The sequence below is a fragment of the Lissotriton vulgaris genome, chromosome 2_1 (genome assembly GCF_964263255.1).
Source record: "Lissotriton vulgaris chromosome 2_1, aLisVul1.2, whole genome shotgun sequence".
NCBI classification, from domain to species: Eukaryota; Metazoa; Chordata; class Amphibia; order Caudata; family Salamandridae; genus Lissotriton; species Lissotriton vulgaris.
The window spans coordinates 1,179,762,439-1,179,779,016 of record NC_141687.1 but is presented as its reverse complement, the minus strand read 5'-3'; positions in this window follow the sequence as shown (position 1 = coordinate 1,179,779,016).

Sequence of the window (16,578 nt, the reverse complement as noted above, 5' to 3'; positions counted from 1 at the left end):
CAGTGCGCCACAGCTACGCCACCCATGGTGCGCTGCATTTATAATGCGGCGCACCATGGTGCAAAAACGGCACAGATGCGTGACGCATCTGTGCCGGAAATGTGGCGCATTGCTGGAGTTGCGTCGCAAGCGCGACGCAGCTCCAGCAAGGCTCGGGGGTGCCCCATTATAACAATGCTGCGTCAAGACCTACGCCTGCTTCAAGCAGGTGCAGGCTTTTGACGCACCATTGGCTTAAAAGTGACTGAGTGAAATCTCATAGATTTCACTCAGCCACTTTTGCGAGGCGCACCTGCCCCGGAACGCCCACCCTGCGCCGGAACGCCCACAAGCGGCGCAGGGCTTTACAACGTGACGCATCTGCCTAGATGCGTCACGTTGTAAATCGTTCGTAGGGATGCGCCACGTTTACGCTGCCTTGCGTGACGCAACAGCGGCGTAAACGTGGCGCAAGGGCCTCATAAATCTGCCCCTTTGTTTTTAGCATTTTTTTCTAGATGAAAAAGTTTCAAAATTGTTAACAATAGGTTTGGAGTAACATTTAGGACCCAATTAGGATGTCAGGTGGGCCGTCACCGGCACAGCCGACGGTGGCGATTTACCCCACAGTCAGGCTAGCACTCCTATTGCCACATTATGATGCGGTCGGTCAGAGCGCAGTGGTCATAGGGACTGACCGATGCCTCCGACAGGATCAAGGATTCTGTTCAAGAGACGGTTTGACCATAGACCCTACAATGTGAGCGGTGCTTTCGGAGGCACCCCTGTAGGGATTATGTTGTCCTTTTTCCCTCTGCCTTTTGTTCTGGCATTTAATGGCAGATGGAAAAGAACTTTGGGGGCCCCTAGCAGGCCCCCTGCCCCCCTGTGGGTCTCTGCTTTGGGGCCTGTGGGGCACATGCGGTTCCTTCCAAACATACATGCACCGTGGGCCATCACAACATGGTGCCTGGCACCCGCTGCATGGATTTTTTTAAAAATGCCTTTTTCAGTTGTGGCTTGTGCTGTGGCACTTTTCTGGGATGCAGCACAAGCCGCAATTGAAGAGGGCATGCTTCTGGTCAACTTCGCGGTGATCAGATCGTATTAAGGTGAAAGGAGATGCCGACTAGATGTCGGGCGGTCTCCATTCTGACACCATTATCGAAATGAGGCCCCTAATGTTATTGTCAAGATTAAGGCTAATTTGGAATTAGAAAAAAGGGAAAACGTGTTGTCTATACAGGAATTAATTTGAGGGTTTTATTTTTGCATCAGAATAAGGTATAAGGTGTATAGAGCATTTTGTAACATACCCAAATTATTGTTTTCTCTATCATGACATGGACTTTTCGAGTTCAATGGGGTTAAAGCATGATAGAAAAGGACCAATCACAAGGCATGGTGTTCAAAATCCATAATTCTAGTTAATGAAAGAAGACTCCTTTCCAGCTTTCACCACAAAGATGCAGTGGAAACCAGCACCAAGTGTACACAGGATCCTGCATTCCTGGAATACAATCTAAATCTCATAAGTGAGGGGGGTGTGGCCACGGCGGTAATGGAGTCAGTTGTGTAGGCTGGAGCTGTGACTACGCTGGCTTTCTGGTGCTGGCATCCTGTGGGCTATACTCAGGCCCCATGTCCTTGGAAGACTGTGTGGGACAATCTCTTGCGTCTCTTCGGTTGTCTTGCCAGTCGACTCTGCCGCTGGATGTCGAGAAGGCTTTTAATTCTCTAGAATGGCCCTACCTGAGGGCACTTTTGGGCTGTATGGGCTTCTGCCTGGCCTATAGGGAATGGGTGAACTTTCTCTATCAAAGGCTGACGGCAAGGGTAAGCTGAATGGCATGCTATCTGAGGTATTTAAGCTGGGCAGGGGCGCCCAGCATGGATGTCCCACTCCCCACTACTTTTTACAGTGGCAACTGGATTCAGTGGGGGTGCGCAGTTGCGGGGCCTTTGGATGGAGACTGGGAGGACGTGATCTCATTATATGCTGATAACGTCCTGCTATATATTGCAGACCCAAAACAGTCCCTGCTGAAAACCCAGGAGATCTTGAAGACTCTTTGGACTCCTCACCGCATAACAATCAACTAGAGAAATTCCATGGAGTACCAACTGTCTTGGCAGATGCCGCAGGGTGGATGGCCCTTTCCACAGATGTGGACTGTTAGTGGGTTTATCTACATGGGAATATACGTGACCATAGATCGGTAATTGTGCAATGATAAAAATTCAGGGTGAATCCTGAAGAATTTCCACAAAGATGTCGAACATTGGTATTGGCTTCTCATCTCTGTACTGGGAAGGGCGGCCTTGTATAAAATGACTTATCTCCTTAAGTTTCTCTATGTTGTACAAAATTCAATGTTTGAGATCCCAGACAATTTTTTCTGGGCAGGGGAGGTGGAGGTTAGAACCAGTCTTTAGTGTGGAGACACCCCACGGATTACCATTGGAGCATTGATGAGGCGGGAGGTTTGCCCTGCCAGATTTACAGTTGTATTACTGTACAGCTCGCCTGCTGATCAGTAATGATTGGTCTTTTGCAGACCAGAGGTAACTGGCTTTGATGGCAGACAGGCGGGTGCATGAGCCCTACCGTTTCATAATTTATTTATTTATGCAATTTTATATAGCGCGGACTTTACCCGAAGGCGTCAGAGCACTTCACAATAGGAATAGAAATGATACAAACTGAGAACATTACACGAACAAAAGATTGCAAAAGCAAACATTACGTTACATACGGTAAAGTGATAATTGTGAGCAAACAAAAGATGTCTCTACAGGACAGGGAACATTGTGACCCTCCTAGAGCCGTGGACGTTGACGGTTCACACTTGAAGACGTGCAACACAAAGGTTAATACAGTTGAAATTATTGCACCAGGCATATTTACCATGCATGGGGCTCCAGGCTATGGTGATGAGTAACACAGACCGATGCCAGAGGGGTTGTGGAGATCGAGGAGCACTGGTGCTCATGCTTTTGGAGTGTACAAGACGGCCTTCTGGACCTTGGTACAGCTCAGGCTTTCAAAGGTGGTAGGAGAAGCCCTGGAACTCACCCCTAGGCTGATCTTTCGGGGAATCTGGGCAGGGGTTACGCTGGACAATTATACACTCCTGCTCGGCAACACTGAAGCGGTGGTGTGCTAATATACTCGGGCTCCAAACAGGTTCCACAACTGAGAGACTGGGTAGCCAATATGGAATGGTGCTGACAAGCAGTGGAATCGATTTACAGAGCTAGAGGCTGATCCTGGTAATTTGCGAATACATGGGACTAGGCCCATAATAGAGGGAGAGCGATGGAGGTGCCGCCCTCCCCGGAGTTGTATTTGTATGGGACTACACCGAAGCTGAAAGGAGTTTCAAGAGGGAGAGACGTCCCTTGGAGACATGGTCACACAGACCTAAAGGCCGAACCATAGTATCTACGGAACTGAGTCCCACACAATTACTCTCAGAATCTGGCACTCAATGTATCCTACATTTCTCTACACCACAGCAACCAGGGGTTTGGTTGATCTACGTTATCTTCTATGTATTGTTCATTTCTGATAAATGCACAATAAAAAGATGTATAGTTACAAAATAAACTTTCTAAGTGAGATATTAATGATTTGAGAACTGCTTGTAACACAAGGCCAATTTGGGATGGCACAGATTTTCATAGTGTATGGATCTGAGAAGTGAAAAGCCAGTCACTCCATGGAGGTGTTGCTTTTTGTTGCAGAGGTCCGCAGGCGGGTGTCAAAAAGCAGGAAAATGGTCTAAGGACTTCTGTTTTCCCTGATGAGTTAGGCCAAGCAAAACGGAATGACCTAGCAGTTCAAGCTGATATATTTCTATTAGGATTGGGCTAACTTTCAGCCAACTGTGTTACCGACCGATTCAGATGGTATAATGAGAGTGCCTGTAAAGCAGCAATTAGAAATGTAAAGCATATCTCATGAATGAACTCACATCAGGCATTACTGGCATAGCTAAAAAGAAGGTCGGGAATGTGGATAAAGACGTAAGGCCAACTTGTTGAAGCCCTCCTGATTTCAAGCACGTATATATATTACCACAGAACTCAGAACATAGTGGCGGACAAGACACCCCGCACAGAACTTCTTTTTTAGGCAGATGCCAGACCAAACAGCCCAAAAGGGGCAGAGGGAAGCAACCCCTAATGTTGGCCGACCCACCGGGAGAACGGTACATGCGCAGACAGCATTACCAGTGGTAACTAAATCCCGTGACAATACCATAGCTACCATGGTTACTGCCAACACTGAGCGACCAGATAACATGCTCCCTATTTTCAACTTAACTAAACACTGTCTTTCCACTCATGAACTTTTGATTCTTAACAAAGGATTATCTGTTGTTCCAACTATACGGCCAAACTTCCTTGACCTTCAGACAGAGCTCCTAAGATTCTTTAGGAAGATAAGATTACATAGCTTCTCTCTTCTCAATCCCCTGACTCCGAACAATGTGAACACTCCGTTCCGTCCACCATCCACATTCTCCCCCACGGTAAGTATGGTTCCTAGTGAAATTCTAGCATTTGAAAAACTGGTATTAAAAGATCTGACCAAATTGGAAAACACTAAAACATTCATCCCTTATAACATCTCTTTGGCCGAGAAACAAGCACTGGCTGACTTAAAAGTAAGCCGGCTGACAAAGGGGATCGATTGTCTTACAGCAGAAAGACAAATATGAAACTAAAATCCTACGTCAACTAAGCAATACGGCCTATTACTACAGGTTAACCATGAACCCTACAAAACAGATACAAAATCTTATAGCCCAGGTTACCACTGCGAGGCTCAATGCAAGCTATCTCAGCAAAAAGGAATTTTAATTTCTTAATACTAAGTCTCCTAGGACCCTGGTAATATATACAGTACCAAAGGTTCATAAAAACACAGAGAATCCTCCAGGCAGACCGATTGTCTCTGGGTGTGGCTCCATATTGGCGCCCCTGGGACAATATGTCGATCATTTCATAAAGGACTTTGTGCCCAGAACAGAATGCTACATAAGGGATAGCATGGCAATGATTAACATGATAGAGGAGTACCCATTTGACCCCACATCCAAGACATTATGTACCTTGGATGTGGAGTCACTCTATACCAATATCCCGCAAAGTGATTCATTGTATGTCATAGAAATATTTTTAGAAACACGGCCTCGCCCCCACGCAGTTCCAACATTGCTCATTCTACAATTACTGGAAATATGCCTTACCAAAAACTTTTTCCTGTTTAATGGCCAATACTATAGCCAAATCAGGGGCACATCCATGGGAGCAATTTTTGCTCCTAACCTGGCTATCCTGTATATGGACGACCTAGAGTGTAATCGCATCCTGTCCTCTATGAATCCCTTCCACAGTGGCATCGCCCTGTGGAAGAGATACATAGACGATATCTTCCTTGTCTGGCAGGAATCCCATGACCTTCTACTGCAGTTTCTACACTGGCTTTACAACAATTGTAGCAGACTCAATTTCACACTCTCTACTAACAAACAAACAATCCCTTTCCTTGACCTTACCATTCTCCACAGTGATGGGAAATTACTAACAAGTCTGTACAGGTAGCCCACAGAAAGGAACACGCTGCTTAGCTACCAAAGCCACCACCCAAGGGCGCTACGAGACTCACTTCCCTATTCGCAGTTTCTCCGTATTCGGAGAAACTGTTGTCTCAAAAATGACTACTTTAAGGAAGCAAGTACCTTGAGTAATGAACTGAGAGTACGAGGATATACTAAGAAGTTAATCCGTGGCTCTCTAAAAAGAGCCTGGCACTGCCCCAGGGACACACTACTTGAACCCAAAGAGAAAAAAACTCAGAATCGGCTAGTATGTGTTACTACGTTTTCACCTGTCTCCCATGCCATCAAAAAAAGTATTAAAAGCCATTGGGCTACACTCAATGCAGGCACCCTAAACCTCGAGCACCCTTTGTTCGCTTTCAAAAAATCTAAGAACATAAAAGACCATCTAGTAAGAGCTGCCCTGCCCTCTGATAGCACTAGAGGAACTATAAATGAATTGTGGGGGCTCCAGCGATTGACAGAGCATGTAAAATGTGGCTCATGCAGCGTTTGCGATTGTACGATTGAGGGAAAGGACTTCATCTTTGAACAAACGACATTCCACAGAAAGCATTTCACGAATAGTAACAGTATGAATGTTATATATGCAATTTTCTGTCCTTGCCGCCAAGTATATATATAGGACAAACAACGCAAAAGGCGCGCTTGAGAATCTGCCAGCACAAGAGCAGGATCCGGTGCAGGACACCTAACGCACCTTTGGTGGACCACTTCACAGAAAAAGACCACAATGAACTTGACCTGCAGTGGACAATCATTGACACAATCAAAATCCCACCAAGGGGTGGTGAGCTCAGTACACTCTTGAACAAAGAAGAAAAAAAATGGATTCTAAGGACAAAAAAGTATCCACACTGGTCTAAATCGCCTAGAGGATTGGACCTCTCTGATATGAACAATGCTTGCGAACTACTATTATTGAAGTGAAACTGACTCGTACTTACGCAATTTCCCCAATTGGTCGTTCCTCAATGATCATTTCTACACAATGCATACCGAGATGTATTTCTTATAATGCTGTCTATGTGCTAACCAATGCTTACACCCTCCACCTTAAACTTCTACTCGAAATTATTTACCAGATAATACTTGGCATCAATACCATATGTGTGGTTCATAATGTTCATTCCAATATGGTCGCAACCTTTTTGGTATTCTTGGCCCTGTATTGATCTTTGTTTCATATTGCCAATCAAGTTAAAAAGTTTTAACTATGTATACATTCACCAAAGTGATACACTTTTTCCTGCATGCACTCGTCCGAAACTTTTATGCATGCTTTCTGATCACCTTTGACTGCTCTACCCTATTAGTAGTCTCTATTTGCCTTTTCCAATATGGCCGTCACGTTCATTTAGATTCCCACTACACCCCGTTTAGCCCTGCCTGGTCACATGTGCCTTGGCACATGACCAACTGCAACAGATATTGCTGTCTCTCCTCAACTAGCTTACAGTCTCCATGAGCATCGTCTCGACTTAAGCACTGGACCCCCATCGCGGACTTCCTTTAATCACCGACTCTGGTAAGCACAAGCGCCTGGCTATCCTGTCTGGTTTACTCGCCAATCCACAGCCTAACTCACTCCTTCCTGTCCCTTCCCAGGTTTATCGCATAAAACTGCCGGCATCTGACTGCTTATTTGGATTGCGGTAAGGTCCCACTTGCCTTCTATTTTATCATCAATTTGTGTCTCACGGCACGCGCCATCCTGTACTCACTACCCTTTCCGCCAAGAGGTTTTCTCCTTTTAACTCTCCGGTCTACATTATGACTGACTCCTCCCAATTCTTGGCTGAGGTAAGCGAGTCACATCTCCCTTCCCACATCACTCCCTGAACCCATGGAGAGTTAACCGCCATTCCCTCGCGCATGCCCTTTCACAATTACATCGCGGCTTCAGGCCGGACACTCGAGTCGCAGTTTGTCCCGTTGTAAACACATGCATTTGACTCCGTCTCTCCGGTTTACGATATCGCCAACACTCCCTGTACACACGGGGGTTACTCTCGCCCGTTTTTCCAAAGTGCATCGGTTATCACCATCTGTCCTTCTATATATGCACGATTCAATTAATAATTATATGTACCCTTGGAGTTCTGTTTTTCAACCGCCAACACTAGCTAACTCCTTCACAAATACCGCCTTACCCAAAACATAGACCTTGCCCACTGCACGGACCGCAGCACGGATTGTCACTATCAGCAGCATTCACTGTCTGCCGATTTTCTTCACTGCACCAGTATGATAAACTACCTAATATTTTAACTATCCCACATAATATTTTGTTATAATTTCATGGTTAGACATGCCTTTACTATATGTATATTGAATATGACACTAATCCCATGTATATATTGCCTTTTCTCTCTCCACCCCACCCGTTTTTTTCCCCATGTATTGTCTTACTTCTTATTGTTGGGCTTGATTTTATGTTAGAAATGTAAATAAGGCATGAATCACAATGTCCTGAAGATGATCCCATTATCCTAAAATAGGGATCACAACGTCGTTGACACCTTACACTATATGGTTTAGACTATATTATATAAAAAGTCACAATAGTGTATTCATTAATTATTAGTCTGCTAAATGTGAATTGTAGGCAGACTGCTTCCTCTTGCCTTATCCCCACCCTTTATGTATGTCACACTTGTCTATATGTGGTAGTAGGACACAGGCTGTGTCCCACTTGATACTGCATAGATTACTGACTACATAACTGTATTTGTTATTAAACAGTGTCCGGCTGGACAGACAATATAGAACCGATTCTTGATCTATATTTATTGCTTCTCAATATCCCATACTACCTAGGGACCATTGTCTTTTGAAACAGTTTTTTGCAATAGCAAACGCTGAACTTCAAAGTATGGTTGTCAATTTATTGCCTTGTTGCCAATATCCCTAAGATGTTGAAATGTTTTCTCAGTAAATTAGCACACTTTCACCCAACTGTGTTGCTGACCGATACGGATGGTAGAATGAGAGTACCTGTAAAGCAGCAATTAGAAATTTAAAAGCATATCTCATGAATAAACTCACATCAGGCATTACTGGCATACTTAAAAAGAAGCTCAACAAATAGACCCTGTTTGAGAGAGGCACACTTTCCACTTGCCCTGATAAGGTGCTTACTTGTGAACAAAATTGTGTACCAACTGTGCAAAACATATGATCTCCAACATTCATTCGTGTATCAACATCAGTCTGTGCCAAATATTGTCAAAAAATGTCTCTCATGTATACAAAATGAGCAAGTATTTCTTCTTTCTTTTATTCGTCTTCTTATTGTTAATTTATCAGTTCATGAATGCATTAACTTCATGTATCCACTTGATTACAGCACATTCCTTCTTTTTTCCCAATGCATTTCGGTATCAAAGATACCTTCGTCAGGGGAATGCTATAACAAACCAACAAAAACTAATTTATACAAAAATGATATCCATCATGTAGGGATTCTTTAGACCATCACCTTTATTCATGTGTGTTTATAGTGCTTGTTTAAAAATGAATCAACCAGCTAAAGAAGAGACTGAATAGTCCTTGTTCAACCTTATTCCCTTCCCTGTGTTCAACCTATACATGCTTACTAGCACCCTGTGCCACAAATACATGCCGTGATCCAAACTGACCTTTATTATGTGCACATTTGTAATGTACGTGCTTCCTTGCACCATGTGCCAAAAAAAACATCACGTGATTCCAACTGACCTGCATGATATGGGTTACCTGAAAGCAACCGTCAGTTGTCTCAGAGAGAAACATATTGGATCAGGCATCTGAACACGCTGGAACCTTGTGGGCTCAATGATTAATTAGAATTATCTTGTTTTTTGTGAATGTAAACTTTTGTAAATAGGAGTCATATATTGCTTAATAAGACTGTTGACTGACAATTTTAGAAACACATCATAGGCATGTTTAAATATGAATCAAGCAAGTCACATTAATTATGGGGTGTAACTGACACAACATGGGTCCTATTCATACTAGCACAGCTTAGTGCGCACACCTAATTATTCACACTTGTGGCAATTATTTATTGTTTTTTCTGTTATGGCAGTAGGCACATATGTAGCATTTTTAAAAACATTTTCGACACATGTAAAGTAGGTTGGGTTTCATGTAGGTGGTCCGATTATCCACTATACGAGTACGTAAATAGTACTACACTAGCTTAAGATGGCGGCGTTTAACAGTGGTTTGTTTACTTTAGCCCATCTTTGCTGTCTATGGCAATGATGTCATACGCGCCCGTATATCGGGTGGTAGTTGGAAATGGTGAGTTAGTGGCGTCTCAAGAACGGAGGCAGGAAGCACACGGTACGATTCGAAAGGATTCAAGAAGGTACGTTTTGAGCTAGCGGGAAAGGGTTTCTGACAACTTATGATGCGTGGAGAGATGCTAAGAGTGGTTTTCCATTGTGTTTAGTTGCAGTTTTTTCGATAATCGGGTACGGACGGCGTTCGCAGGAGATAGGCTGGATGTCATACTAGTACCCGACAGATAGATAGAGCGCAGGTAGGATTGTCGCTTTTACACAGTTGCAATCATGTGTCCTTTATGTACAAATCATATTGAACAACTGGTCTTATCACATTTACTTTCAGGTAACCCATATCATACAGGTCAGTTGGAATCACGTGATGTTTTTATTTTTTTGGCACAGGGTGCAAGGAAGCACGTACATTACAAATGTGCACATAATAAAGGTCAGTTTGGATCACGGCATGTATTTGTGGCACAGGGTGCTAGTAAGCATGTATAGGTTGAACACAGGGAAGGGAATAAGGTTGAACAAGGACTATTTAGTCTCTTCTTTAGCTGGTTGATTCATTTTTAAACAAGCACTATAAACAAATGTGAATAAAGGTGATGGTCTAAAGAATCCCTACATGATGGATATAATTTTTGTACAAATGAGTTTTTGTTGGTTTGTTATAGCATTCCCCTGACAAAGGTATCTTAGATACCGAAATGCATTGGGAAACAAGAAGGAATGTGCTGAAATCAAGTGGATACATGAAGTTAATGCATTCATGAACTGATAAATTAACAACAACAAGAAGAATAAAAGAAAGAAGAAATACTTGCTCATTTTGTATACATGAGACAGTTTTTGACAATATTTGGCACAGACTGATGTTGATACACGAATGAATGTTGGAGATCATATGTTTTGCACAGTTGGTACACGTTTTTGATCACAAGCAAGCACCTAATCAGGGCAAGTGGAAAGTGCGCCTCTCTCAAACAGGGTATGTTTGTTGAGGTAGTTTTCATTCTGACAGGAGCCAGTCAGATTGAGAGGCAGCACCACAAAAAGAGTGATTTAAAACTTGATAATTAAGGAAGAAGAGAAACATATACAAATAGGAGTGCAGGGTACCTCATTGAAATAAGTTATACTTAAAAAGAAGGTCAGGGAATGTGGATAAAGATGTAAGGCCAACTTGTTGAAGCCCTCCTGCTTTCAAGCACGTATATATGTTACCACAATTATTGATGGTTAAAATATTCTTTAATGGTGAGAACTGGCGAGAGTTTAATCATTCAAAGATTCAGTTTACTTGTCTCCTGCATACTCACAACAGTACCATTGTTAGACCTGGCACCATTGGTGTGGGTCTCCCTTCCATTTTTTGCTGTTGCCTCCTGTGTATTTGCTATGTGTTTTGCCTGTCTAGATGCTTTGGGCACTGTGCCACTGCTATTTAGTGCTACAGTGCAAGTGCTCCCTATTGTAAAGTATTGTATTGGATTAGTGACTCCGTGACTGGTTAATTTGATTTACTTGTCAGACCCTAGTACAGGGCACCATGTGTGCCCAGGGCCTGTAAATTAAATACTGCTGGTGGACTTGCAGCACTGGTTGTGCCACCCACAGAAGCAGCTTGTAAAATGTGACTCAGACCTGCCGTTGCAGAGCCTGTGTGCAGCCTGGGGCTGCCATGTCGAGTTGGCAGGTGCACCCACTTGCCAGTACCTAAACCTTCCCTTTTCTAAATATTAGTCACCCCTAAGGTAGGTCCAAGGGCAGGGTGTATTGTAGGTAAAAGTTATGACATGCCCTGATGTGTGTGGCATGTCCTGATAGTGAATCACAGCCATTTACGTTTTTCACTATTGCAAAGCTACCTGTTGCCCAGAGGCCAGAATGGACAGTTGATTATAACATCTTATAATCCTTAGTATGCCTGAACTCGCATGATAAAATACATCTTTTAGTGAAGTTGGTTTTAACATTCTGTGTTTGACAACACCACTTTTAGAAAGTAGGTATTTTCTTGCCTAACTATCCAAGCTTGCCTCTGCCAGGTTGTGTATTCCTTGTCTGGTTCTTGAGTTACAGGGGCTGGGGTCTCCAGGAGACAGGGTGAGTCAGCACAGGGCTGAATAGACCTACCTGCACGTAGAGTGGTGGGAGGAGTTGTACCTGGTCCTGAATAGGACTGTACCTGCCTTCCACAATGCTGGCTCCACCTCCTGTGGTGTGTCTGATGACCCTGGCCCACACTATCAAAGGAAAGAAGGAGTCCTGTAAACAAATCGCTCCAGGACTGCACAGAACTAGTTTGGACTAGGTACAGACAATCTCTGCCTTCAAAGACAAAGGATTTTGGTCTTTAAAAGAGGGGACCCAGAGCCCAGAACTTTAGATCACTTCTGGGAATCAAGACGAACATTTGCCAAGGAGAAGAACCTAGGAAGCTGCAAGGAGACTGCCCCTGTGCTGTGCTGTTGGGGTTGGCCTGCAGAGGTTACTTTATTTGCCAAGGAAAGGAGAAAAGGAACTTTGTGTGTACTTTTGCAATCTTGAAGAAGAATCTCCAAGGGCTTGAACTGAGATTGACTCCTGCCTGAAGTCTCAGGGAAACAAGACTTCACCCCCAGCTCCCCTGAATTCCCTTGCTGTGGAATTCTGCCTGCAGAGAGGTGCCTACTGTTGTTTGGGGCCCTCTGAAGAGACTGTGAGTCGCTGGGAGCTGGATGTGTGACGCAACGAGAAGCGTGTCGCCACAGCAGTTGCACTTGCATTGCGGAAGAAGAAGCGTTCCGCCGCTGCAGCTGATCGCCGTCGTATCATCGAGGAAGCGTGTCATATCACCGGAGAAGTGTGTCGCCGCTGCAGAGGGCGCCATCGCATCACTGGAGAAGTGTGTCGCTGGGCCTGTCGCGGCTCAGAAGTTACAGAGTTTGCCGCACGGCCGTTGTGCGTGCAAGCATCAAATCCAATGTTGTCGCATTGCATCGAGATGCCATTTTCAAGCATCCCACTGGATCGTCACATCGCATCGAGGCGCCATCTTGTCACATCGCACCAGCTCACAGTAAGAAACGGATGCATCACCTCCTCTCTGGTAAGGAACCAACGCATCACCTCACCTTTGCTGCAGTAAGGAACTGATACATCACCTCCCCCAAAGCAAGGATCCGACGCATCACCTTCCATGCAACCCTTTTGTTGTATTGCGTGACGCATCCAAGGTACTTTGAGAGTAAAGTGTCGCATTTACCATCTACATTGAACTGAACTATTTTCTACTATTTTAAAACCTATTTCTGATGACAGTATTGTAGATTTCTGTTGTTTGGTCTTGTGTTAAGTTTAGTAAAGATTACTTATTTTTCTTGAACTGGTGTGGTGTCCATTTGTAGTGTTTTCATTGTATTACTGTATGTGTTCACAAATGATTTACACACTGCCTCTGAGATAGGTCTGTCTGCTCGTGCCAAGCTACCAAGGGGGTGAGCAGGGGTTATTTTAGAAGTGTACCCCCTTACCCTGACTAGAAGCAAGAGTCCCTATTTGGTCAAAGGTACCTACCTCTGCCAACTAGAGACCCCTAGTTCTAACAACCATCATATATTACGGAATCATAATGTTCCCCTTCAATCTACTGAACTCATGTGTGAGAAGTAAAAATAGATAGTTTTAACGGTATGTTGTTAAGATTCAGCAGACCCAAGACAAATAGACAAGGCTGTAACCACCTTTCACTATATGCACCTCTGAACATTAGAGGGAAGGGTTGACTTTTTCAGCAGAAAGGAGAACTTTGTGCACAGGACAGTAGGATTGTTGAGGTCTGACAAAAGTAAAATGTTTATTTTCGGATGTTTGTGGAGTGTAACAAAGTTGGTAGTCAGAGTGGCTTAAAAAAATGTAATTTATTAAGATTCAAGCGATACACCTCAGCCAATGCTCCAGCACAGCTTCTACCAGCCCTTCTCTAGATTTAAATAATCACACTGTCAGCATTCTAAACAGTTCATATCTAACCTTGCAACATTGCATCTTTAACATTGTAGACAGAAAGATACCATACATCTCCCTTCCAATAAATACAATTGCTAGAAATAATACAGCGTAGTTATGTCTTATGACATAAAGAAGGGGCCAGGGAAAGAAAAGGACAACTGGAAAAGTGAATAAAGAGAGTTACACAAAATTAATTTAGAATTCCAACATTTTATGAACATATTGAATACAAAATATAACATCAGAAGATTTATATGCGTCTTCATGTCTGAAGCAGGCCACGCAACCAATGATCAAAGTAGAATAACACATAATCTTTCAGATGTACTGGTTTCTTACTATATCTTGCACTCCTCCTTAAGTTTGTACTTTTGGGACTTTGATCTGCATGCATATTTACCATCTTCTCAAACAAACTCACAGTATCTTATACTTTAGCAACTCTGTTCAAGTTACCTATTGTATGATTTTGCATTTGACTGCCTTTTTAAACACCTTAATTACTTTCGTGTGAGTGATACATTTGTAAGATAACTTCCCCTTTCTGGGCTTTCTAATGTTCACAATATCTCCAACCTCAAACAGCCTTGAGAGAGCGCAAATTTGAATAAAGAATATGTGTAGGCCATATTTACAAGCACGTCGTATAACGTAGGAATGAAATGTATATCGTAATGTGAAGTTGACACTTATAGCATATAGATAACTGATGTAATCCAAAGTAATATAGGAAATGTAACTGTATTCACTTTAGGACATGTATTAGATTTAGAAGGCCCATATACGTAGTGGGCTGATGTAGAAATGGTGTAGAAATGCTTATGAAATGTAGAAACGCGTAAAGTAGAATTCATGTACGTGTGTAATCTTAAACTGGAGAAGCGGCGAGAAATGAAACGTGAAGAAATGCGTAGAACATGTATAACACGATATAGCGAATGAGAATATAAAGTTATACTCTATGTAGTTTGTATTCTATGTATAATGTATTCACACACGTAAGACTTTGCTAAATACGAATATATATATATATGTTAAAGGTTATACTGTGTAGAAAGCTTTTTGCAAGAAATGTTAGAAGGGTTTAGGTCATTTGTGGTTCTAACCTGACTGACCAAGGGTTAGCAGGAGCACAGTCCGCTGTATGTAATTTAGTGGGCTCACAGGAGTCGTGAATAGCTGATGTGGACGTGAGAGCCGAGAAGTCTAGCACTTGTTAGATTTAAGGTGACAACGCTGGACAAGGTTTATGGCCTGAACGTGATAAGAAGCGCTTAGAATTTGAGACTTGTTTTGAATGACCATTCACAGGACCTAGAAGGGTCAAAGAATTGCAGTTGTAAGTTAAAGTCTTGTTTAAGTTCATATGACATTTGATCTGAAAGTGTCAGTAGAAGTCGCCAACAAGAAGACGAAGATGACATCTAAGGAGAAAGGTCAACTTAACGGACGACGCAAAGAGTTGAAGCAATGGAAGAAGCCAGAAGCTGACATCATCGGGGAAAGTCCGTGGTGGGCGTCAAGGGGCGTTCCACCCACACTGTGATTGTGTATTTTAGGGACAGCACCCCGGGGATAAGATAGCGAAGCGAAGGCGAGAGGGAACAGCTCGGAGAAAGAAGGACGAAGAGTAGATGACTTGAGCAGATGCGCTGAGAGAGAACAGAGCGCAAGAGAGCAGTAGGCCGAGGACCCTTAGAGAGCGGATGGGTAGGCAGAGAGGGTACTGCTTCTTAAACTTAAGATACCTTTAGAGGCTAAGAGAGTTTGAACTTCGTTGGAAGTCAAATTGCTGACACCTTTTTAGGTTAGGAATTTGCGAAGTAGGGATGTCACCTAGTATAGAGTAGGGACAGATTTAACTTGATTAATTTCTCTTTCTGTAGATGACGCAAAGGAACCACTTCACATCGATGCTTTAATTGGCTGATTCTCGAATTGATTCTGTATTCTTTTGTATACTTATTGAGATTATCCTGAGAGAATTGTATTTCGCATTTAAATCTGATTTTATATAAAACTTTCAAAACTTCATCAGTTGTCAGTGGTCCTTTAGAGTTGCGTCAGTTTATGGGGTTTATCTAACCTATGTGGGGGTTTGTCTTTTACTCAATGACAGGGAAAAATCGATCCAAAATTGACGAATGAGATAAGTTATTAAATTGATTATAAATTGATATCAAAATCTCATTCCCCGCAGTTGGTAGCAGAGTAATGATGGTTCTCTTCTTGAGGAAGACAACCTAGGTCAGGTCTAGATTACCCCAAGGTCCCTAGTCATCGACGACCAGAAGATGAATCCCTGCCGAAGACGGTGCTGACGGTGTGACGAGAGAAAAAGCAGCAGAGTCGGTCGAGAGTGAGTATAAGGGTCATGCGTTGTAAGATTGCAGTGTTTTGTGTTGTTCCTGTGTTGTAATGTCAAGCGGAGTTGAATGCCTGTAGTGTGATTGGGGGAAGGTTGTGAGCGCGCGCAACCGGATAAAATCTTAAGTTCAAAGAGAGCTTAAGTGGTTCGGGTGTATCGAACACCCAGAGTAATTTGTCTACCATTGAAAGGGGGTCATGAGGTACCATTGATCGCCCGACAGACCGATGATAGGGGGAGCGTAAGAGTGAGTGAATGAGTAACGGACGCTGGTCGTACGTTTACTGTGTGTAAGTAACCTATCAGTTGAGGCGATCGTCAGCCCGTA